At 36.8% G+C, this 24,891-nt stretch overlaps 1 long non-coding RNA gene across 1 annotated transcript in view; it reads right to left on the bottom strand.

Annotated features, from left to right (window-relative positions):
• Nucleotides 1–24,891, bottom strand: part of LOC121422472 — a 51,698-nt gene that overhangs the window by 22,076 nt on the left and 4,731 nt on the right. The window contains exon 2 of the long non-coding RNA XR_005971169.1: nt 3,788–3,862. This is a non-coding gene — a long non-coding RNA (uncharacterized LOC121422472). The remainder of the gene's footprint in view (nt 1–3,787; nt 3,863–24,891) is intronic.

The following is a 24,891-nucleotide window of genomic DNA, read 5'->3' as shown; positions in this document are numbered from 1 at the left end:
ATTAGCATAGCCATCTTCGTTCACCTACTTACAGTTTGGGGTCAGTGGTGAACCCACTCACCCTCTCTCACTAATCTTCTAGAGTTCATTGCCCTATTGTTTGATGGATAGGATGTTTTCCTCTCAGTGTTCTATATGAGGAACAACATATATTCATTTGAAAATCATTTTTTATGTTTTCTCAAGTTATATCATCGTATCACACGATATCTACCGTAGATAACCGATACATTAGACACAACTCGTATCACGTGTTTATACCTCCATGGAACGACTATTAATGATTCACATTAAAGGCCTGGTCACACCGCCCGAGCGTTGTTGGAGCGGTCGTGGAGCGGAGAGAAAAAATCATCACCGCTCGCTACCGTTCACCATTTTCGATTTCGATTGTTGTTTTTTTTTTCGATTTTTCCCCAATTTTGTGAGCGAAATTCGACCCTCTCTCCCTACCGCTCCACGACTGCTCCAACAACGCTCGGGCGGTGTGACCAGGCCTTAAAGTAATGATACCGTGTATAGAGAGAGATTAAGTGCTAAATCGCACTTTTTATTATGGAAATTGGATAGAAATCTAACACAGAAATTACTGTATGGTTATGCATCAAATCAAAATTACAATTATTTCATAAAACGAAAGCAAAATGTACCATTTAATCTCCCATTCAATCAAAGAAGGGGTTTATCCATAAAACGTGCCTGAATTACGATGATACAACCTTTGAATGGATGTATGAAGGGAGGAGTTTTTTTCTGAGAAAGCATGATATATTTCTCTTTTTTTATTCAGTAAAGATACATAACTGCAAGATGAATCTTCACTCGCAAATCCACTCGAGAATACTGTATATAAATTATCATGAAATTGCCATGAATTTATTGACGAAAACTACCGTTTGTATAACGAAATATTTCTCTACAATAGCGATATTGCCATTCAAATATTTACATATCTGACGCTAAGAATTGGCAGCTTTTAGAGAAGGATCGATTTTGATTACAATCGCATAGAGGGAATTTGTTATTGCTTTTCTAGCTCGCTCAACGGTCGATATCTATTCTATATTTTCTCTCAAAATTTGTGCGTATTTTTTTCCCCTTATATTGCTGGGAAATGTTCACGTATGGTACGATTTTTTGGTTTATGTCAACAACGATTTACTATCTATTCTATATGATATTTGTTTTTTTTTATCCAGAGTGATACGCGCCACTCTATCCGAACTACAATGAAATGATTAAGGTGCATGCTTAAATTCTTCTTTTGTAATTGAATTTTCCTAACGATTGTCAAAGAACACTGAAGGAAAAAGGTTTCAACCTAACACCTTTTTACAATGACACATTGGCAACACTTTTTGCAGGTGTTATTATGCTCCTGTCTTGTTTGAGTAGATTTTTAAGATATAAAAGATGCAATGCTACACCAATGTGCCCAACAGTGGCATTTTGTTGCATAGTCTTAATCTGTATGTATATTATTTACCTTTTCACTTTCTTTGGAGGAAATATACATTAATTTTTATCTTTAAGTAAATGCATTCAGCGGTCCATTACGTAAAGGACTTGCAACTGTTTTAACTTTGCCATTATGGCAACTACCATGGTAACAGGGCTCGGCAGCCAATCAGAATCAAGGTTTCCATGGTAGTTGCCGTAATGGCAAAGTTACAACAGTTGCAAGTCATTTATGAAACGGGCCCCAAGTCTAACATAGATATTCATTCTGCCTTTCATAATCCTCTGTATTATGACTATAATATTAATCAGCATTCCAGTCCTAAGAGAGAGATGCTATAGAAAGCTTCATGAATGCCCCCATTTTCTAAAGGGTTTTAATGACAATGAGACATATGCCACTGTCAGAGTCCCTGGTATCTGTGAGACAATAGCTATTGATTGGAACACAGACGTGCTCAGATATATTGATTAAGAGAAGAAAGCAGTGACCTGGAAATAAGTTGCGCTGATTTTTAGATAGACCTATTGTTAGAGCAGGAGTGATTGTGTTTCATAATTATATATAGATAGAGACAGGGGAAGGTGGAAAAGAGAGGGAGAGATGGGGAAAGGATACAGATATATCAAATAGAAAAAGAGCTGGGAAGAATGAGAGACCTTGATATCTGTAGTTTTCTCTGTTAACGCCTTTGCAAATCATTTGAATACCTCGTTATGTTATAACGGGTTTGTTCATATCTACGTAAGAAAGCACAGATTACATTTTGTATTAGGTGATGACGGAAAGACCGTAAACATCATTCTGCCTTTATAAAAGGCCATAAGCTATACGTTCTAATTGCAGAGAGAAACGCACACATACTTTTGCGCATAGTGTGTGTGTGTGCGTTGGGGCGTGCGCTCGTGTGTTTGTAAATATAAAATGTATGAGTACACGAGGATGCGCGCGTGCGTGTGTGTGTGGATGTATGGGTATGTATAATTACAAAGTATTATCCCTATGAAATTTGAGCTACATGAACTTCATTGTTATGAAATCTGAGCTATATGAACTTCATTGTTTCGCGTTCATTTTATATGCAAGCTTCAAAGGGCGAAGGTTTATATTTTTGCTTGGTGTGTAATAGATTCATATCTCAGTTAGATATCAATTTCGCATGGAATTGATCAGAATCATAACTTGAGTGAACAAATGAAATTTTGTCACTTTAATGATAAAATTTAGCATATTGAAAGACGTTTATATTCATTATATATTGTATATTATATATTGTATATAATATTCATTATATATTGTATATTATATACAAATCAATTTATAAAAACGTAAAACGGTTCACACAATGGAGTTGAATTCATCAGAACTGATTCTTACTAGTCACCACGAATCTAAAGTGCAACAACTACTTGATATCGGTAAGGTCTGAATCATGAGACTACTGTATCCTGTATATTGCACTGTTGATAACCGTTAAGTTCCCAAGTTGAGGAGCGTTGCTCCGGGCCAATTCCATTACGTTATTTATTTGGTATACAATCTAAACCCAATTTTTCGCTTTCTCTTTTTTGAGGAATGTCTTTCATAACGCTTCTCCTTATTCCCTCACGCTCCAATAAGCCCAACCACCAGTGTTTTTACTGCCGCTCTCTAGATCCGATTCGCTTTTATGCTTTTATTGTTTGATATGCACTACCTAAGCATGACTGCATTTGGATACGACAAGGGACTTTCGTCATTGCAGACCTATAGGGCAAGATGATCTGTATCTTATATTATCATGAAAGGTGTTTGTGGGATGTTTAAATTTCTACCAAATATGACTCCCTTTGAAAGAAAATTTTCCATTCTTGATCTTGAATAACACAAGCGCATAAAGGTAATAACTCAACTCAGGAGACACGAGAAGATTACCGACCTCGGAACAATTTGTATATATAGTTTCCCTTATCATTCACTTTTAGACACCTACTTTGTACTCTGCAAAAACTCCGGTGTTGATTTAACACCAGCCCGGAATCTATATATGTCCACACCAGAGAAGGCTTTACAACACCGGTTTCATTTTGGTCTAACACCAGAAAGGTGTTTATATAACACCAATTAGTATTAAAACAGCATCGGTTTGATTCCAAACTGGTGTTGTTTCAATACTTCTCTGGTGTGGACATATATATATTCCTGCTGGTGTTGAATCAACACCGGAGGTTTTGCAGTGTATCAGCAACAACACACTCCACCACAATAACCACAACATACACAACCAGATGACAGAAAACAATAACAAAAATTTTCTAAAAAGAAGATAGTAATTGGTATTTCGCTTACCAGTGTAATGTTGTATAACGATCGTCTGCTAGATGATTGGTGTTTTTGAAATCCACATTGTTACAGTCAAGGAATCTGAAATGAGAAGTCGGTAAAAAATAAGAATTGAATTAATTTTCGTATGTAAAGGAAACGACAATAAAAAATACAGGTATGTCCATGAGCATATGTATATCATATTTTTATCATCATTCGTATATTATTGTTGAAATAAGAACATTAATCTTAAAGAAATACTCTACTGCATGTTATATACAATACGATTCTTTTTAATCCAAAAGGCTAAGTGAAATATGAAACACTGCTTTTACTATTATACTATTATGGATATATTATACTATAATATATCAATCTATCAAAATTGGCTTTAAGGCACCTTGAATTATTTTTTTTTCTATAAAGATGTGCATTTTACCATCATAGCCTTTTTAGATTTGATGTTCATATTGAAATGTTGAATCCAAAATGGATAATGTCACTACCATAAAAGACCTTCGGTCTCTTACAGCATGAAAAACTGAAGTTACCGACCATCCAACAACACGTGTAGCATCAATCGATGGTGGCCTTGAAGCGTAGCCAGCCATTGTTTATGTAGAACAGCGAAACCATGGCCAATTCCATGAGAAGTGTTCAAATCAATAGAGTTAACTGGCTTGAGTACACTCCATTAGTAAGCAGATATGCTCTGTCATTTTCAGATTCAATACGGGGGAGGTTTTCAGCATTTTTGGTTGCTTGAACAGAGAGAAAGTTGGAGGGGGAGGGGTAAATGTAATTTTGTAGAAGGCGAAGGAAGCAGGTGCCACTTATCGTTCTGAAGGACACCGTGTAAGAGAGTCTTGAGGTGGTGTAACCTTTGAAAAATACTTGTGCTAACCTCAGCAGTCGTGCTTATTTCACTGTGAAGAGTGTAGGTAGAATGGAAGCGATAATGAGATATCAAGAGCCGGGGATAAAAGAGAGACAGAAAGAGAGAGAGAGGCTGAGAGAGTTTGAGAGAAATAGAAAGAAAGGGAGTGAGAAAGACAGAGTGGAAGAGGGGAAGGATGGTAACAGGAATTTTCATAATAGAAGGGGTAGAGACAGCGGGCGATTAGAGAGAGAGAGAGAGAGAGGGGGGGGGGGGAGAAGGAAATAGATGATGAGAGAGGAAAAATGTTAACAGGAATTTCATTGTAGAAGGAAAAGAAAAAACATGTGAGGACTCAATTAGCTTAAGTTGTGATGTATGAGTTTTGTAACCTTCATCTTTTTGCATTCAACCACTACACACGGGCATTACCTCACTCTGAATTCTCTTTAATACTCAATTCAGACTGCCATGATTTTTTTCGATAGGATTTCGATACCATTGTTTATCTCTTCTATATCTGTTTTTATTAAATAGAATTGGTGTACAATAGGCCAACGTGAGAATCAAAAATGGAAAAGATGTTGTTGTAGGCCTACAGTATTCAATGACCAAAGATGCTTAGCTAGGAAACGAGATGCAATGTTACAGATTCATTCGTTTTATTGTAATTTCTACACGATTGTTTACCCTGAAACCAATATCATTCCATTGTAAGAAAATAAAAATCAATCATTTTTGTACTTTCGAGATATTTCTGCTAATACCTAACAAAAAGTTTTTGATTTAATATCATAGATGGAAATTATCGAGCGCATAAGTAATAACGATGAGGTGAAAATATTTTTTTTCCGGTATATGCCACCAAGCAGTGTACTTCACTTGCACTATATCGCCTTGGGAGTGTGTGCAGCGTGTTTTCTGAGGACTATTTCATTTTCTTCTATATCATTGGGGCGAGTTTCACCGCTCAAGCGCTTATCATAATTGAATTTGACTGAAAGAGAAATCATCTATCCAATTTCAGCTCGATTTCCGCTGTTATTTGCAGCTTTTCTTCGCGCTCTAAGTTTGCTTAGGGTTGAATAAATCTGGGCAAACGAGCGCACACGAAACACTGTCGTCAGGGCTTATTACATTAAGTGCCACCTCACAGCAATACATTGGCTTAAGAAAGTAACGCACACATTAAAGCTTACATGTTTTATTTACATTTTGCTCCAGCTATCTTTAATTCAAATCCTTGTCTGATTTAATAAAAGGACTGAACTACTGACGTACATGCATGGATATCGATAAAGCAAAAACCCGAAAAATATCTTGGCCAGAGCGAATTCAGTTCATGAAATCAATGAAAATTACATTTGCATGAAATGTTTTGAGAAGACAAATTACCAGTAGAACCAACTATTTTGCAACTTAATATTATACATCAGCCGTATACCCATATTCAAATTAGTATCTACACCATAATATATTGCGTTACTACCTCATTCACGCTAAATTTGGTTCCGTTATTATTGCTAAAGTGACAATATAACGTTACCGACTCCAGACTGATAACAAATATTACGTCATTTCTAATGAAATATTAGGGAGTTTTAACATCGCGACGCAGAACAAATTCAATAACTTAGTAAAAGTATTAAAAACGCCCATCCAATGACAATGAACAGCTGTAAGATTGGTGAACCAAAAAACAACATTTTTGTCAGAAGTTTCAGACCTGACGAAAAAAAAACAAACAAATAAATCGTTTGTCCACAGTTCTGGACGAAACTGCCGTTTTGATTCAACAATTTTCGACAAAGACTTCGTGGTGACAATAGATTTTCTCTGTTCTTGAAAGCACTCTGCGGCGCGTTTAAAAAATTCTTTGTTATCGGTTGGTGTGAGAGAAGCATTAGACATTTTGTGGTCACATATCCAAATTCTTCGGGTTATCACGTTATAGGTTCAAATAGAATACGATGCATTGCAAACAAGCCTGTCATAACCTCTGGAAGGAAAAAAAGCAATACAGAATTCCACGCACGGTCAACAGCAATGTCACGTCAAGCAGCAGTTAACAAAAAGCGTTGAAAATGTGTGACGTGATGGTGTTACCGGAGATATCATTGGTCTACCAGCATGATTCACATTATCGTGATTTCATTAATCGCACGATGTCATCGACTTACATAATTGTCCTTTTCGCGTTAAGGTAAATAATTGCCTGAAATCAATCTCACCAAAATTGCTTTTAGTCTGTTTTGGGTGATGATGAAGTTGTTTGTACCTGTCATTTGATGCTGGAAATATTGATACGACAATGCTGTTGTCAGACATTTCGGGTGCTGAACACCACAATGGACCTTTCTACTGTGCTCAAATATGCCATGTGATACTAACCAAGCATCAAGGCATTCATATGGGAGGAAATCTTTTGCTCAATCGCCAGACCCTTAATTCATCGCTTAGTTATATCCCCCACCACGATAATTTGCTTTGTGCTGTTAATCATACATAATCTGCGTAATACTGGCTCACATTTTTGTTTTGCCAAAAGTATAATAAAAGTAATGGTAAAAAAATGATCATGAATTTATTTACTTAATCTCCTCGTATGCATTTGTGAATCGATGTAACATTTATTAACAGGGGTAAATTTCCATGTTGAAATCAATAAAGGGAATAATGCTCGCTATCCACTTGTTGAGATACCCAGTTTTGCGGAATGGCTTATCTACATCTATGTATCACATCCCTCCGACATCATGAAACCCGATGTCATACCGGAAATTATTTGACATATTTCACCTCCCCCAAAAAAAGACTTTAAAGATTTGCTCCCCATCTTTGTTAAATGAAACAGAAATGGAATCGTGGCTAGTATTCATTGTCACAAGTCAGCTAGCGAAAATCTTGTCCTATAGACAGTGTTGTACCCAGGCCAAGGCCGGCAAAATTGCGGCATCGAGCCTGGCTTTGATTCCATTTCTGCAAAAAACAATACATGATGATAATACCTTTCGATATGACCGAAAGTATTACTTAAAAAACTACGTGTACATTCATAAAAAAGAGGTAATCCTGAATGCTAATCTTGATTGGTATTCATGACGTCCTACTCCACCCTCTGTATCCTTTTAAAACTCAAACAGACTCCATTTTGATTGAGATATGATGCGAGTTACTTGTAGTCGTCGGATTACTTTTTCTTTCGATTTCCCGTCGCCCCACATCAATCTCCCCGATCAATTTCCAGAAATTGTATTTGTCTAACGATCGCTGTTTCATTTTAAAATCCAGTTACCACAAACATTCAGGTTTTTCATCGATCCATCCCGCTCAGCAACCGATGGCGATTCAATTGCTACACGATACTTTCCCCGCATTCTATGTCTTTCGTGTGCAAACATGGCGCTCTACTGGTAATGGATGGGGATACTACTTGTTGTTTTACCTCCATATTATGCTAGCACGAAGTGCAAAAAAAAAAGATATTTCATTTTTGCGTTTATAATATTCAGTCTTAGTGGAAGGCTAATCCATCCCCGTCTTAGGAAGTGAAAATGACTTATATTTTACCAAAGATTATGTGAGCTATTGAAACGTGTAAAATCGATGCTTCCTATTTGGAGAGCTGCGTACAATATTGTACTCAAAGGATTATACATGTATAATTTGGTTGCATTTCTTTTAAAGTTTAGTTTGAACTAAGTAATGTTTTTGGCAAAGGCAGTGTTTGATACACGGAAGAACTTTTTGTGACCACAATGTAACAGAATATAAGACACTTTTCTTAAACCTATCCTCCAATTAGCCGCCTAAGAGTAATGCGGATAATTCAATAAAAATTGCGTTCATAAACTCCGAAAATAAGCCGCATTATTTTCACGAGCGCCCGTCCTGAAAAAGGGGGATAATCGCCATGACAACTGGACACGCCCCCTCCGATGCGGTTGTGTTGGAAAAGGGTGACCTTGTGACCGCACCATGGCAATTATCCGCATAATTTGGAAATGCGTTCATAAACTCAAAATCTTGTCCCGATGCTGCTATTATGCGGATAATAGCAGCATCAGAGTAATGCGGATAACTCTTGTCCTCCTCCAATTTTACGACCAAATTATGCTGCTATTAGCCGCCTAATTCATTTTAATGGGGTTTATGAAAGGGGTATAAGACACTTTCCTTATCATCAAGAGTGGCTTCCAAAGTTTACCGAACAAGTAGGATGCAAATACCTTTCTTCCTCTTGCGATGAAGTTGGGAATTATTTTTAGAATAGTCTGCGCGTCAATCCTGGCTTTCGTAATGGGTTTACTTTCCGAATGAATGCAAAAGGACCTGATTTGGGGGCGAAGTTGTTTTTCTCTCACTTTCCTCTTTCATTCTGACACCAGTGCGCTTGATTAAATGCTAGTTCTCCTGGGAATTACAAGTGGAGTTTAAAGTAGGACTTTCATTTTACTATTTTCAAACCGAGTATGTGCCTGTTCGAGATTTCCTTAAAATTTGTCTGGAAGTTCATTTAGTGTATATGCTGTAAATACGTATGTTCTGTTCCTCGCAACATTTGCATGAATTAGGAACGAAAGAAAATATTCTTCTCACAAATAAATGTTTACTTCAATCATAAGATAATTATGGATGAATTCTTCGTTCAAAATGTAGTTTATTGAAATAAACATCAAAATACAACCGAAACAAAATGGTCAATCATTCTTTACCAATGTAAGTTAAAAAAAGAAAAGATTTGATTTGTATTTTGAAATAAGACTGACTGCGAAGAGAATTTCAATTCAGAAATCTTTCGCATTCTTGATGACTTATCCTTGTAACAACTTCAAATTCATCAACAATGAAATGAATAGTATAACTACTCTTCAGAGTCGGTAACCGTGACATCTTGAAAATGAAAACAAATCACTTGCCTCTTACGGATTCTACCGTCTTCTAAATCATAATCATCAAGGAGTGAAATGCAATCGTAGGGTACCTTTAGGGACTACTTGAAAAAACGTGATGGCGTGTTACCTTGCGCGAGCTTCGATCTGACATTTCAGCCCCAGGGCAATAATGCGAATAAGATGCGCTAACCTGTTAACGTGTCCGTCTAATTACCCGAAAGCGCGCGAATAATGCACCCATAAATTGGATTCCATGACAATCAGTCCCTTGGGTTGTCTGCACGTACAGTTAAGCGTGTTTATAATCATGAACTTGTTTTGCTATATCGTAAAATAGGCTATCTGGATGTAATCGAAGACGAAATAACTAATAATGCATGAGGACCTTCTAACATCTCAAAGAAGATAGAGTGTATGAGTCTAGAAGGCTAATGGTATATTGCATGTTGCATAATATTATGTGTGTGTCTATCATTGAATAGAAAAGTTACGTAATTATCGATGATCAGTTGTGTATTGATGAAAACACGAAACACTATGAAGACAAGAATGTTTAAACTATGTATCAACACGAATCTTAGAAATTCACGATTTTAACATATTTTGAATTTATTGTATATTTGGATGTAATACTTCATGTGATAAACATGAATCAATACCGGAAAGTTCTGACATTTTCTGTAACCCGGAAGAGATGAAATATCTAATCAAATACCAAGCTCTCCAGCATTCTTATTTATTTTTTACGAATATTATGTCATTTAAAAAGGCATGTGTAAAGATCATTGAAACAATTGTAGAGTGTGGGAGATGGGGGGTCTATAGCATTATTTACACTAAGACTACATTTAAATATCATTGTTGCTTTACGGCATGTTCACGGTTTCGAGGACAAAAGCATGTTAGAACGTTTACAGCTGTGCGTTTTTCATTTAACATTTACTCTAATGACACCTTACATCATGGTCAAATGTGATGAAACAATGAATAAAACACTTAAAGCGCTTACATGGATAAAGTACCATCTGCGGATACGGGATACATCCACTGTTTGACAACAGCGACTTTTATACATGTGAGAACATGTTTAATTGAACAAGACATTATATTGGCTAACATTCTTGCATCTAGCAATAGTATCTTATTCAACCCAACGTTTCCCATTGCCGATAACATGATAAGTCATGAAACAAAACAAGAATAATACGGGCACATTGCACCTGATGGCGGGCGGGTAGGTAAACACACGTGGAACGCAATAACGCGGATAATGTACGGAAGTGGAAGGGGACGGGGATCGTGGTTGGGGTAGGCCCGAGGACACGGATGCGAGGCGCATGATTGAAAGGTCTTTCACCTGAACATGGCGTCGTCGTCAACGGTAGTAAAAACAAGACGGGGGAAGATCACGGAATGATCTCCTTATTAAAGCTCCATGATGGGTGACGATGGGGGTGGTAGTGGGATAAGGGGATGATGAAAGAGGAGGATGGACCGCCGAGAGGAAGTGAGGATGAGGTCACTCTGGATGAGGCGTGAAGATAAAGTATGCAGGAATGGGAAAAACGTGCCATGGCTGATGGATTTTAAAGGGGAGAGTCAATACACTGCAAAATCACCTAAAATTGATTTAAAACCAGCCCGTTATCTCTATACACCAGAGAAATATTAAACAACACCAGTTTAACTTTGGTCTAACACCAGATAGGTGTTTGTGCAACGCCGATTAGTATTAAGACCGCATCGGTTTAATTCCAAACTGGTGGTGTTTCAATAGTTTTCTGGTGTCGACATTATATGGATTTCGGACTGGTGGTAAATCAACACCGGAGTTTTTGAAGTAAAGGCGATCAGTAGGATGATACTAAAGACACACGAATGAATCCGATACCAATCCGATCAATGTTACGTTATTGGTATTAACGTAATAACTTTTGTCTGTCATGGGCCGGTTCCTATGGTGTGACTGTATGTAATATAATCACGTAAGATACACAAGTGACACTTTCCATTTGAGATCATATCTAAAACCATAATCTGTCAAAAATCTAACCGACCTAACTTTTTTTCTCTTTGGCGAGAAATGTGAAAATAAGTTCAGCCAAAGGCTTCGTGTCGTCGAGATGCGTCCTTATAGTTTGCGCCGGCTAGAATACCCGTCTCAACACTCCACAAATGTGTGGTCCTAAAGTGAAGCCATTCTAAATTGAAATGGAATATTCTTTTTTTTATTACGTTTAAGAAATGCGTACAAGAAAAGTATTGTAGATTTTTTAATGTTTATTCGTCAAGCTATTGGACAATTTCTTTAAAACAATTCCCCTTTAATCATTAAAATCGATCGTGGAATAAACAGAAATATAATATAGGCCAGTTTTTAATGAAATGTTTACAGTATATTACAGTCATGTGCTATTCACAAACATTTTTCAGCGAACATCAATAAACTAATTTTACCTTCTCTATCTATGCAGGTGAGTGCTATGCACTTAGAATCACGGCCTTTCAATCATAGGCAATATACATGTATATATTATTTTTATTAACAACCAGCTTCCAAATGGACAGTACATACCAACTTTCTACACATCATCATAATGTTATATACTAATTTGAATCTAATCACAACAACCCACTCCTCCCCCTTTCTTGCTCTTACAGACCCCGGCCCGGGGGAAGTGAGCCTAGATGGATGCGACGGAAGAGAGATTTGAACATGCATCACTGGTGCTGGATGCCACCAGCCTCGAGCTCCTCATCATACGACGCTATGACCTGCATATACCGCACCAACCCTGAGTGATTATAATTTAGGTAGAGTAATGGCTTTACGATTGCAATTTTTTATTCATTATCCCAAAGCACCCTATAAGAGCTCATGTACAACGTAGCTATATATCACAATTCATCTAAATTGCTTTATTGCTTATTTACAGCGACACCCGTGTTCCGTCGCATTATGTTTACCTTAGACAAAAACAAGATGTACGCCAGTTGATAACAGAGAAAAACAACAGTATATTTAAATTACTCGGGTTGATATCAACTGCACTCTAAAGCACACTATGATTTCAATTCAGTTCAAATTATTGTTTAACCATCATTTACAAAAACAATACAAACAAATCGACAACAAAATGTTATTATGCGAAAATACAATTATTGTAAGGTAACACCTGAAAGGCAAGGCATATAAAAAGTGACCACCAAGTAACACAAATTATCAAAAATACAAACCTAATGTTTAATACACTCATCTGTAGATACCATTCTCATGCATAACCCCCCAAAAAGAATGATATAAATAAAACGCTCTCATTCATCGACACTTAAAATGCCATTTACCAACCTCTTTCATATTTAGAGAGTAATGCTCTGATATAAAACTGCTGTCTGTAAATCGGAAATCATTTACCCGATTTCGCTTTAGGAATGAGTATCAGTGTCATTAAAAAAAAACATTTCCATTTGTTTTGACCACTGCTACCCACACAATTAACGCAACGATTGAAATATGATATTTCAATAAATATGCATCAAGGTAAGCTTGAATTATTGAGACCATAAAGCAATGCCCTAATATTGTGTACCTATTCCAGAAAATGGTAATCCAAAATTACCGCAATGCACACATATCCCTCACCGCAGTACCATACTATGCCAATTTTAAGCAGTGATTAAAATGCGCACGGACGAGGCGTCTAAAAAAGCAGACTTTCTGGGTAAATTCTGTCCAAGCTGCTATATTTCTCAAGTTTTATCATTAAACAAGATCTCTCGTGTTCCCATTCTGTAGAGAGAAAGAAGTAAGCCTTTAAATGTCACAGAGAGAATTTGCGTAGGCGACATTTCATTTTCTTCTTTCTGCGTTTCCTTTCCATCCCCGTGGCTATTTCTACTTATAAAGCTAAAATTAGCCCAGACTCAACATTTTGAAGCCGTCTTTCTGTTTTGACTTTGATCTCCCAATCAGCAGCAAAACAATCATGGTGCAATATGATTGCATAAAATAATCACCCTCTATTGTATTGAATTTGATCGACGGAAGTCGAACATTTTCTTTTCCAATGTTTTCTGTGTGGTTAATTGAGTTTGCTACGTGAGAGTAGCAAACAGTCATACGAAATCCCTTGAGGTAAAATAAAAAAAAATGTCTTACAGATTAGCTCATTTCCAATTAAATGACAACATAATTATGTTTAGATCAATTCAAAGTGTGTTTGGAATAACAATTTAAATTTAACTCGATACATCATATATCGATGTGAAAGCATGCATGGCTTGTAAACTCATAATCTTTATACAGCAACGTCCTTCTTCCTCTTTAAAGGTAGCCGAGGTCCATAATATTTCCCATTTTCAAACCAAACATCGGAGTCCAATCATATAGGAGACCAAATGTCACGTGATCTTACCAATAATGCCTGCAATCAAACGCGTCGCCATGTTCACCGTCCGTAGGGGATCGCATTCAATCATAACATGTTATTACTCATCAATAGTTGTCTACTTGAGACTAATTGAAGCATGGTTGGAGATGATCCCTTGAACATTCACAGATCGAATGTTATTACTTAAAATCCACTCGTGGATTGACGTACGTGAGAAGTCGACCCTCCGACTTCCTTACATAGATGAAACCTAACAGAGCTGTCATGACTGTTTGAAAGTTTTCCTCATGATCTGTTTAAGAGGTCGTATTTTTTTTTACATATCTTAAAAAGTACAACACTGGGAAATATTCTTGTTTACTATATCTTGATGTATTTCTTAAAAATATTAAACACAAAATGAGTAATTAATGCACTCACCATTATGAGAATAAAAAGAATGCGAGCTTAATGCACGACTTTAGAAGGGATAAGGATAATGATAACGATGATAGTAGCTTTCAATATGATTTTGATCAAAATGATAATGATAGTAGTTGTAATGATGATAATCATACCAATAATGATGATACTTGAAAGATGCTACATTTTAAAGTACTTAATACAATGATTCCAAACGCTGCATATTGTTACCCAGGCTTTAGCAATGTTACCGTGACCAGGTATTCCATCATTCAAGGTAACTTCCCTTACTAAGAAGCTAAATCGCAACAATGTTTGTAATCTGAAATCACACTTACCGCCCTTTCACACGGTAAAAAATATCGTTATTTGAATGTTGATAATAGTGAAAAATAAGGCTAATAACGATTATTTAGCACGAGTAAAAACAAGCTAGAACATGATTAGAATCACGAACACTAATCATTATTACTATACTGATTCAAGATGCACGTGTGAAAAACGCCCTAGGTTTTCCCTTCGGCCAGAATCGACTTTGAAAGAAACAACACCAAAAAGATGACATCATCTATACCTCTGAAATTAATTGCAGTGATTATCGTTTGCATTAAAAATACATAACCAGCGCTATCGATCATACTTAGTCTTTACTTTTAATAATATATCCTAGCCTTGACCCCAATAATCATCAATAGACACAACCCGCATTTAAATTGATTATTTTTTGGATCATAAAGTCATAATCAAGCTCCACTTGCTGTGCGTTATATGAATATCAAACTCCATGCACACAAAGTAAATTATGGAAGTTATACTTGGTCAATTTTCAGAAAATAAATTATTAAAACCCCATAATCTATATCTAACAATGCGGGCACTTTTTCCTTTGAATATAAATCGCTCATAATGCAGAATATAAATTATTATTAATATGCCATACTCTTGATGAATACTCGACTTGGTGAACTTGTAAGGCTATTGAAACGTTTGAATTTGCTATGGAATAGGCCATGATGGTCAATTTAAATATGATGCTTTCCCACCAAATTGAACATGTTGAATAATAAGTCGGAGTATTTTTTTTTTTCAAATAAAAAATCCCTCCTTTCGATTTATTCTTTCCGTTGACTGAATGATTTTAATGAACATAATGTTTGCAGATGAAAAGAATGCTCTCATTCCTTGACCAACAATTAGGTAGAATATGGTCGAAATATGGAATTCCTTTTCAAAAGTTTTAATCATTTCTCCTTACCCTTCTTTCCTTCTTTTTCATTTTGGAAATGGTATTTCCCATCAATCTATCCTCTTACCCATCTCTCTCTCTTTCTCTCTTTCTGCGTTCTTTACACTCTAAAAAATATTGGGTAAAAATGCTCCATGAGGGTAATTATGTGTCCAACCAACATTGGGCATTTCTTTTGGGCATTTTTATTTATCCAGTGTCATGAGTGCAAATTTAGCCCATTCTAAAGTAATTGCTGCTTATATTTTGACCTTACTTGACAATATGCTCCCCAAATTGGGTAAAATACTGCCCCAAATTGGTTGGACACATAAATACCTTATTACTGGTTAAAATTTTTACCCAATATTTTTTTGCAGTGTACTCTACTCCTATTACGTTTTTGCATTCCCGGTATTTTCCTCTTTTACATCTCTTGCACTCACCCTTCCATGAGCAATACTGTATATCTCAATATCGACTGTCACTCGCTCCAGGATTCAGTCTCTGTTATCAGGCCACTTTCATTGCACAATGGCGATAACCTAAAATGATGCATATAAAACGACTGGAATACACGTCTAATGGCCTCGGGTGATGATGTGTCCCTGCACTACTTTGAAACACAGTTCAAATGTAGGTCCACCAGGTATGTGTGGCCATCTCGAAACTTTATAACGTAATGATAATGGGAAAGGAAGGGTAGTTAACATGGGCGGAAATCCTAGGGGGACAGGCGGGGCGTCCCCCTACTCAAAATAGTAGGGAAACACAATATCAAATGCCCCCCTACTATTTTGGTCCTTTGTGATGAAATGAAATACACTCAAAATAAAAATAAAGCATATATTTTGGACGAGATGACCTTACTTTTGGGGTGATTTTTATTTGTGCGTGTGTGTGTATTGCCCTGAATTATGCGTGTCTATTAATGAAACTTTTGCTATTGGCCAGAAAAGAAAAATTTATGCCTATTTTTTAGTTATTTGATTATTTGTAGCTACTGAAGTTTTATATCGCCTGACATCTGAGTAATTTAATTCATAATTTATCGTGACGTTGTCCAATTTCTTAGACCCCTTTCTAATCAAGATACAGTTCAGTCTCTCCACATGTGGCATGATGTATTACCGAAAAGGTGTAATAAGCGCTCGGGTTATATGCAGGTGTCACACACACTGCAGGATAGCTCTAATGTGACCCAGTCACCTTAACATCGTATGAAGAGTGGTGCATTGTCACTTGTGTACGGTCCTGGAGTGCATGACCCCTGTACGGTAGTAGGAGAGATAGGGCAGGATACCATCCATTTTCTGCTTGTTACTTCAGCGAATAGTAGCTGAGGCTATTTCACGGTCAGGTGGCGTCATGGTTGAACATTAGAAAACAAGCATTACTTCTGCTTGATCTAGTATCATGGCGCTACTCTGTAATGTCATTATAAAGTGTAAAATACAATACGAGTAAGGGAGTTGGCATGTTTAAAAAAGTGTGAGCTAATGTTTCAATACCATGAAATTATGTATACATATCAGTCATATCAGACAACACTGTTTAAGTATTTTTTTTGTTTTATCGCCTTATTCGACAAACCAAAAATGATAGGGATCTATGGAAAATTTGTTTCTAAGTTTTTAGGATTGCCCTTTTCCTTGATATTACTGAGCTTAATCGGTATGCATAATGATACGTAAGCATTACAAATTCTACCGAGATGGGATTGTCTATTATTTAGTTGTTTATAATTTGCTCAATAGAAATTTAGCATCCCTTTTTTGACATAATTCAAATTTAGGGTAGAAAAGGTATATTTCCTTGCTCCACATGCAGTCTTATTTTGCAAATAGCTATAATGATTCGCAATTTAAAAGAGAAAAAAAACTTGGATTTCATTCATACACGACTCGAGCACTATGACTATAATTCAGATAATAAAAATAGTACCCCCTCAATGTCAGTTCAAATACTATGTAGTATATTAACTGCTTCACTATGAAATACATATGACAAGATGTAAACTGTTAAGTGTATATTTAATGAACCTATTTTCTGGTTATGAAGACGAGGTGCATGATGCAAACAGTCATAAATTTTCACAGGGCAATTTCTTAGAACCTGGGGGCCGTTTCATGCTGTTCGTAAGTTAAGAGTGACTTTAAGAACGACTGGTAATCCTATATTGTGGTAAATGGTATATTGATTTGCGATGGTTACGCGCGTAAGAAGGGATCACCAGTCGTTCTTAAGGTCGCTCTTAACTTACGAACAGCTTTATGAAACACCCATCAGGTCTCTTTACGAAATACTCTATGAACATGACAGAGATCAAATAGATTTATTGCGCTACCGTGGATCGAGAACTCACCGTGGCAGTCTCCGGTTATTAAAGCTACCATAATGGCTTGGTTCATAAAACTTTTCCTAAGTTTATGGGGAACATTTTATGACTTTCCCTTCAAGTGCCTAATCTTCCTAATGTCTCAGTCACAAAAAAGGCTGATTACAAACCGAACGATGACATGCCAAATGAAATGATGCACAACAGAAGCTTAATCGCTTTGGAGACGGTTTCGTTGGTGCGACTGCAGTAGTAGTCAATGCTAGATGTGATTTAGACCTTTAAAGATATTTTATAGGATCACATGAATATATGGAATAAGACGCATTAGAATATCCTGCAAGGAATCTAGAGAGCAATTTTGGTATTTATCTAAAATGATAATTTATATGATTTTTTTTCTGAGACCTTTATATGTATATTAATGATTTATCGGAGTTATTGACAACTAGGCCACTTAAGTTCATCAATTCTATTACTGGCATTACATCTCATAAAATTAAAAAAAATCAGATATATTCACCATCACACATCAAAACCCCCTAATAGAGTGCGAAAATAAACAATCTTCAGTATGAGCTATTCCGAATAGGCATGGCGTTTATTAATTAATTTAAGTTATCACGCTAAAATATATAGGTCTTGTGTATTATACTCATATATTCATAGTTCTAAACAAATCAACAATGCATCATATACACAGATGCATGGGAGCTTGATTTCCCCTCCCGAAGCTTCGAAATCACATTATGCACCGGCGTAATTCTATTAGGAATCTATAAATTGTCGTTTGCAGAGCAATTTACCCGACTTTTCCTCCCCGCTCTATAGAAAGCCATAATTGCAGCGGGTCTCCCTAATGCTCGTCAACCACCGTTCAACAACCTGACCTGCGTGATTACTCTTCAGAATCTGGCCATCTTCATCTGTATCTTTGTAATCCCGATATGATTATCTTGGCCTCTTCAGTCATCGTTTATTTTATTTTTGTGCAGGTCTATTATCTTTTCTTCTTGTAGACCCGCTCCTTCCATTAACAGAAGGGAAGCTTCTTTTCTGTCTTGAAGGTTTGCTTTCAGGTCATTATGCCTGAGTAATCTAGCCTTGTGTTTGTCCGTCTCTCGATTCTCGTCCACATTTCTTAAATCTCCATTCCTGCTTTCATTCATTTTCCCTTTCTCCTACTCTTATGATTACATATCTCACCTGTGATATCGTGGTCATAACCAGCTTCCCATTGCCTCAATCACACAAATAAGCCGACTCCAGACACCGATTTCAACATTTACATCATTTCCAGTGACGTACCATCGCTCGGTTTGGAGTCTTTTTTTTGTTTGTTATGACAGCGACATGAAATGAATAAAAGCACACTTATATATAAAAAAGAGGTATCCAGCACAGTAAATAGATGTGGATGGCGCGAGTGGAAAGGATTACACTATTGAATATCTTAGACTTCAAGCAAAATAGGCGGGAGGTATGTACTTGTTTTAAAAATGGTTAGAGGGTAGTTTTCCGTAATGATTCTTAGATATGCTCCTGTAAAACTTTACTCGCCTTCCCCTCTGTTTTTCGTCAGCCTCATGAGCATATAGCGGCTATCAGAATGACTCATGTAGAAAATTCATATTTCCGACTGTCGCTTTGTCACACCGCCGTAGAGTACGTTGTGTCGGAGCTCATATTTCTATCTTCTTTTTGTGTATCCGACCTGTCTCTTGGGCTATTTTCAGTGTGTCATTTTCTTTCAACATCCTCCCGCTCCTATCTCCCTTTATCTCCTGCTCCATTATCCACCGGCATGCAGAGGTAAATTTGGGGAGGGGGGGACTTGAGAGGCTTTATCACCCCTTAAAATTTTCAAACACCGAAATAAAAAAAAAGAAAGAAAGAGGATATGAACCTCCTTATGAATATCATGTTCATTTTTTCAATATTATAATATGTTCTGGTTTAAAAGGTATTTTTTTACTTGCTTGCGTCTTTGTGTTTCATTTTTCAAAAATTTGCCCGACCCCACTTCACCCCTCATATTTTTACTCATTACTCCACTGGTTAGACCACTTGTCTTCGTTTCTCCTTTCTCTTCTTGTCACAGCATTTTATACCATCCTATTTATCTTTCTAGTTTTCAAGTTATTGGTCCACCGCACAAAAATTGCACTTCCACCCCTTACTCTCTCCCTGCCTTCTTTCTATCTTGGGGCGGGGGGGGGGGGCTCCACAAGGGGTAAGGGGGGCGGCCGCCCTTGTGATGTTTCAAATTATAGTGAGAACAAAGAACAAAAGGTCCGGGCCATGTAATTTTAATACCCCCTGTAATTCAATTAATGAATATATATGACGTCACCATTTGATCATTTTGCACCCGCTCCTAGCGAAATATTCTGGCGTCACTATTGTGCTTTTCTTTATTAACTCTCCCTTTTCCCTCTCTCCCATCTGTAAAGGACCTTGCCCCCTTTTTTCCACACTTTGTTCTCTCACTGGCAATCGATCCATCATTGATCCATCTTTTTTACGTGATAAAGATTGGTTTCCTATGTTTCACCTGTAGCCCTATTCGTTTTTTTCACTCCCCAGTAGTGTTTGTTGATGGAAACGATGCCAGATTGTTATTTATGGACTAATGAGCCCACACAACATAGGGACAGATGAAATGAATAGACTGTTATTATCCGACATTTGAAGCTGATTAATGTTCAGTAGTCATTTAGATGTCATGAAGCTGCACTTTTTACTGGTGTTCAAAAAGTAAAAGTGCATGCGCGGACATCAAATAGTAGTTGCAGACAAATGTCGTACACATAGATGTAGAGGTGGTAGGTGTATATATGTAGACGTAGAAGATGAAGACGTATAGTTGATGTACACAACGTACATGAAGATGTTGTAGATAAAAACGCAGTAGATGCATATGTAGTAGATATAGACGTAGTAGATATAGTTCAATAGACATAGTTGGTTTAGAAGTAGTAGATATAGACGTAGTAGATAAAGATGTAGTATAATACACGTAGTTAATACCAGACATAGTAGATATAGACGTAGTAGATAAAGATGTAGTAGATATAGATGTAGTAGATGTAGATGTAGACAAAGTAGATGTAGTAGATGTAGACGTAGTAGATGTAGATGTAGTAGATGTAGATGTAGTAGATGTAGATGTAGTAGATGTAGAAGTAGTAGATGTAGATGTAGTAGATGTAGATGTAGTAGATGTAGATGTAGTAGATGTAGATGTAGTAGATGTAGATGTAGTAGATGTAGATGTAGACGTAGTAGATATAGATGTAGTAGATGTAGATGTAGTAGATGTAGATGTAGTAGATGTAGATGTAGTAGATGTAGATGTAGTAGATGTAGATGTAGTAGATGTAGATGTAGACAAAGTAGATGAAGACGTAGTAGATGTAAACGTAGTAAATAGATGTAGTAGATGTAGACGTAGTAAATAGATGTCCAGTGGCAGTCAGCATTCTTTGAGTGTACTTTACACTCGAATTTACACTCGGGTCCAGAACAATAGAGTGACCAAGCCAGAACAATAGGAGAACAATAGATTCACTGAACCATTTCCTTTGTTCTTGCTCGAGGGTAAAATCGAGTGTAAACTATGCTCAAAGATTGCTGACTTGGTCTGTAGTAGATGTAGACGTTGTAGATCGATGTAGTAGGTGTAGACGTAGTAAATGTAGATGTAGTAAATGTAGACGTAGTAAATAGATGTAGTAGATGTAGACGTAATAATTAGATGTAGTAGATGTAATAGACGTAGAGGTAGTAGATGTAGTGGATGTAGGTGTATAAATGTAGATGTTGTAGATATATTAGATGTTAATGTATTAGATGTAAACATAATAAAAAGATAATAAACGTAGTAGATGTAGTAAATAAATGTAATACATGTAGACGTAGTAGGTGTAGTAGATGTAGACGTAGTAAATAGATGTAGTAGATGTAGAAGTAGTAGATGTAGAAGTAGTAGATATATAATTAGAATGCCACGTAATAGGTCAAGGAATATGTAATGTAGGGTAGTTCATACCAGACGTAGTAGATGTAGACGTAGTAGATCGATGTAGTAGGTGTAGACGTAGTAAATGTAGATGTAGTAAATGTAGACGTAGTAAATAGATGTAGTAGATGTAGACGTAGATGTAGTAGATGTAGACGTAGTAGATGTGAACGTAGTAGATGTAGTAAATAAATGTAATACATGTAGACGTAGTAGGTGTAGTAGCTGTAGACGTAGTTAATAGATGTAGTAGATGTAGAAGTAGTAGATGTAGAAGTAGTAGATATATAATTAGAATGCCACGTAATAGGTCAAGGAATATGTAATGTAGGGTAGTTCATACCAGACGTAGTAGATGTAGACGTAGTAGATCGATGTAGTAGGTGTAGACGTAGTAAATGTAGATGTAGTAAATGTAGACGTAGTAAATAGATGTAGTAGATGTAGACGTAGATGTAGATGTAGTAGATATAGACGTCGTAAATAGATGTAGTAGATGTAAACGTAGTAAATAGATGTAGTTGTAGTTAACAGATGTAGTATATGTAGACGTAGTAGATGTAGTAGATGAAGACGTAGTAGATGTGAACGTAGTAGATGTAGTAAATAAATGTAATACATGTAGACGTAGTAGGTGTAGTAGATGTAGACGTAGTAAATAGATGTAGTAGTAATAATGTAGAATTATAGGTTGATGTTTGGTGTTTTGTTACAGCTCGGAAAGTCTAACTTTCTTCAGAGAATAGTTTCGTCCTGTCAAGTATATATCCTTCTTCTGTCGTCACAATGTGAGGCATGATAAATGACAGCGTATGAAGACAAACAAATCAAATAAACCACGGTCAGGCAATATTGCACGAATGGACGTGGGTGAAAGAAGGGATGGGTTTATTGCAAAATAACATTGACCCGACTGGATTTCCCCTCTCTCTCCCCGGCTTGCCATGCAATAAACCCCGGCAAGATCATATCAAGTATTATGCATTCATAGTGTCAATAGTCTCTGTAATACGCAGAAGGTATCACTTTCTATCCGAAGCAATACAAGGGCCTTTTATCCATCCCCCGTTTATATTGCACGCTTTATAACATGATCTTAAGGTAAATAGCTCAAAAGTAGCGGCTTTTCCTGGCTTGTTTACCGTTGGTTGTCGATTACATTTATGGAATGCTCCCTCATAAATATCAGAATATTTCATTATTGGTGGACTCGTGGTGGAGATTTTTATGTTCATGGGGACAGTCCAATTCATCAGGTCAGACAAAGAAGAAGATATGTACACGTACCTTTAACATAAAGTAGTTTCTTACAATGCATATGCAGTACAAACCACCGTGAGTAAAGTAGACCTCAGTGGATATCGGTCATTTTCTTGAATAATATTGTAATTATATTATGAAACAGGTGATTGAAATGCTATTCCAAAGGAAGAGTGTCACAAATGAGACTATTGTCAGTGCTATTTTTTGATGCATGAGTAATAAAAACATTTTCTAACACGGCGTTATTTAAAAAAGATGAATTGCAAACAATCATTTTTCCTATAAAAATCTCCGTGAATTCCACCACTAACATCACGTGATTTCGTGACATCGATAATTGTCATAATAATAACATTATGCTTGTTCCCATCTGTCTCGGGCATGGTCTATATGATATCTTGTTTCTGACAGTCATGAAGTGGAATGATCAAAAGGTACTTAACTTTTCACTCCTGCACACCTGTCATGATAATTTGACAAGAATTTATTCACCCTTTATTCCCTCGTCGTTATTAGAGCACGACAAATAAAAGGAGAAAAGGTGAAAGGGGGACTTTAGAATGAGGTCGAGAGGTTTAAAAAAAGTGGGAAGATATATTGTATATAGAACGAACATGAGCATTGTTGGGGGGGAGGAAAGCATCCAAAAGGGATAACAAGAGAAAAAAAATATGAAGACAATAGAAGACAGAAAGAGACAGATTAACGTTGAAACAAAGCAGCAAAATACTAGAGTAAATACTCTATCATAATGCCATATTTGGTGCATTTGTTTTTTGTTTTTTTCAATTGTCAAACAGCTGGTCACATATTCATGATAATTAAGTTTATCTGAACAGTTCAAGAGCTGGAAATTGAAATGCTTTATTAATCTTGCTTCGCCCCATGTATCGCACAACTACGGAATAGCACCACGAACTATAGTGGGCCACGGCGACTTGTACTTTCGTGACCGGACCTTTTTCATTTAGATAAAAACAAACCTTTAAGAAAAAAAATAAAAAGGAAATGTCCCGTTTACCCTTTTAGGGGTCCCCACGACCACGGAGCGGACTAATTCAATTGTAGCGCAGCACGCCGACTTCTTGGGCCTAAGTTTACTCCCGGGAGAGCCGTCTGTCAGCCTCATCAGGCGAATAGCCGGGGTGATAATTGGCAAGAGATGCATGCACAGGTGATGCTAATCTCGAAGAAGGCACGCAATTATGAATGACGCTCTAATGCGACATGACAAGGGACTTAAGACACACCTGAGGCTGCACGTTTCGGCCATGAGGTGCTACTTTTGGACCTTCTGTCAATCTTTCATTCCATCTCCTAGTTCATCCATCATTCCATCTAGCTGTTCATCCGTAACCTAGCATACTCCCAAAATGAGCCATCCATTTGTCATCATTCTTAGACATTTCTTTTAATCTGTGAAGAGATTTACCTTCTATTTTAGGTTTCTATATCATCCGTCCCTAAGTGCCATCGAGAGTTCATATACCAAGAGAGTGTTATCTTTCATGAATCGATGTTCATATTTCATATAACATATCAGTCTGCTCTGTTTCTATTGTACCCTGTTTTCTGTACAAAAAATCGGTCCCTGTGCATATTTTCAAAATCATCCAATGACACTTACACATATTAAGCCGTACGTGTACAGGCTTACATTCACATTTGTGTTGGAATATTTATTTCCTATTGCGAGGATCTGAAAAAAGGTAATAT

This window comes from Lytechinus variegatus, chromosome 10 (assembly GCF_018143015.1).
Source record: "Lytechinus variegatus isolate NC3 chromosome 10, Lvar_3.0, whole genome shotgun sequence".
Classification (NCBI taxonomy): domain Eukaryota; kingdom Metazoa; phylum Echinodermata; class Echinoidea; order Temnopleuroida; family Toxopneustidae; genus Lytechinus; species Lytechinus variegatus.
The sequence above is the reverse complement of the archived record's forward strand: the minus strand, read 5'-3'. Positions and strand labels throughout refer to the sequence as shown.